Source organism: Asparagus officinalis, chromosome 5 (genome assembly GCF_001876935.1).
Source record: "Asparagus officinalis chromosome 5, Aspof.V1, whole genome shotgun sequence".
Taxonomy (NCBI): domain Eukaryota; kingdom Viridiplantae; phylum Streptophyta; class Magnoliopsida; order Asparagales; family Asparagaceae; genus Asparagus; species Asparagus officinalis.
The window spans coordinates 48,985,462-48,987,548 of record NC_033798.1 but is presented as its reverse complement, the minus strand read 5'-3'; positions in this window follow the sequence as shown (position 1 = coordinate 48,987,548).

The following is a 2,087-nucleotide window of genomic DNA, read 5'->3' as shown; positions in this document are numbered from 1 at the left end:
ATTTTCGCTAATGTCTTGGAGGGAATGGTTTTAGTTACCCCCTATTTAGCCAATTGATCGGAAGCACTCGGATACTTGAAATGGTACTCATTTCCACTCCTGGTAGCGAAGACCTCTTGCTCATCTTTGGAGAGTGGGAAAGTAGGAATTCTTTCATCATTTTCTTATAGAATAGTTGCAACTCCATAACAGGTCTTTCCTTTCCCCTTTGATTTCTTTTTAGAAGATGACCCAGTCCATTGTTCATCTTTGATCAAATCAGGATGGACCTAGAGAATCTCGCCATTTGGGGCTGTGTGTGGCACAAGTCCTTTCTGGCGTTGTTTGTGAGGATCGTCATTAACGGTCTTCACCACTACATTTATCACGGGCTCAGGCTGGAACCAGTTCAAAGGAATAGATCCGAAGCTAATTGATACGACATTCGTACCCACCTTCTTCTCCTTGGACGATTTCACCGTAAGGACTCTAACATTGATCAACGCTTAGATCTTATCCTTAAGGACGTAGCATGATTTGGTAGGATGATGGTTGTTGTGACAAGTCTCGAGGATAAAACTTTCACTAACCGGATCTCGACAATTCATCGCCTTGTTCTGAAATCTTTTAACGAAGTTCCCCACCAACTCTCCATCCTTCTGTTTCTCATCGAACAATGTTCTGATTAAAACTTTAGTATCATCTTCAAAGAAATTCATAAGAAACATGTCTTCCATGTCGTCCCAACTGTTGATACTCCCCGGCTTGAGACGGTGATACCAATCGAAGGCCGCTCCACGAAGAGTACCCACGAATGACCGTACCATTAAAGGTTCATTCCCGGAGATTATCCCCAAATGGGACTTGAAATATATCAAATGCTAGGTGGGGGAACCCTTCCCGTCGAACGGTGTGAAGTTAATCAAATTAAACTTTGCTGGGTATGGGATTGACTCTCATTCCCTTAGGTATGGACATGGTATTTCGGACTTCTTTACCTCCTAAGCACTCATCAACGCATTAATTTTGCTCTCCAAGTCCCTCATCTTCTTATCCTCTCTTATATCTTTCTTCGAGCGATTACGGGGAGAAGGTCCGAGGATTGTGACCTTATGGGTCTAGGTCTGACAGTTCTAGATCGTAGCCAAGTCATGCGTTGAGATACTTCTGCAAAAGGTTCAGGACTGAAGCGTCGCATAGATTTGCCTTTGTTGACCATGTTAATAGTAACTCGTGAGAGCTTGTTACTTGTGTCGGTTGACCTTCTTCTACGGAAACGCCTCGGCTTAGCCTCGGATGTTCCGGTGGACATTCTTTCAAATACCGAAACCCTTTGTGGGGCCTTATGGCAGTAGCATTCTGACAACACTACCTTGATTATCTTGGCACACGGACAGTGCGAGTCCGTATCTCGAGTATTTCTTTTTGGGGATTTATTCGCACCCCCAGCCCGATAGTACAACTCGTCGGTCTGATGATCGGAGCAACCCATCGTGTGTTGGCATGACTTCCCAGGTATAACATCGTCGTCGGATGAACATGTTTCCCTCTAGGGATATGACGCTTCATTAGCGTCTCCAAGAGTCACTCGTTCAGATTTACTCCTTTGTGAGCGTGAAACTCTAACGGGTTCTTGGACTTCGACTCGCAATCCGATGTAGTCGGTCATAGGGGCTTTCCCTTTATTGTTATTGGTAGGATTAGTATGACCCCCAGCTTGAATTGTTGTTTGGGAACCTTTCAACGGCCCCAATCGCTTCTTCACAGGTGCTTTACCTCGATCTTCGGGGAGAGGACCAAGGCGGTCCTTCAGAGAAACTCTGAATTTGGTGAGATCCACGCTACCGTATAGCTCCGTCGGAAGTACGGGGACAGGGGAAACAAGATCCAGTGAAGTTGACGAAGACCGAATGGTAACTTCGTCCACTTTTGCCTTAGGCGCTGACTTTGCCTTCGGCACCCACACTCGTTTGTGCTTGGGTGAATTTTTAACCGCCTCTTCCTTCTGCATTTCTTTTGCTTTTTGCAGAAGGACTCGGGCATACGCGAGCAATACAGCGCTTCTGATTCGCTCCTCAAGGGTAGAGTGGGCCCTTTTGACGCGGACC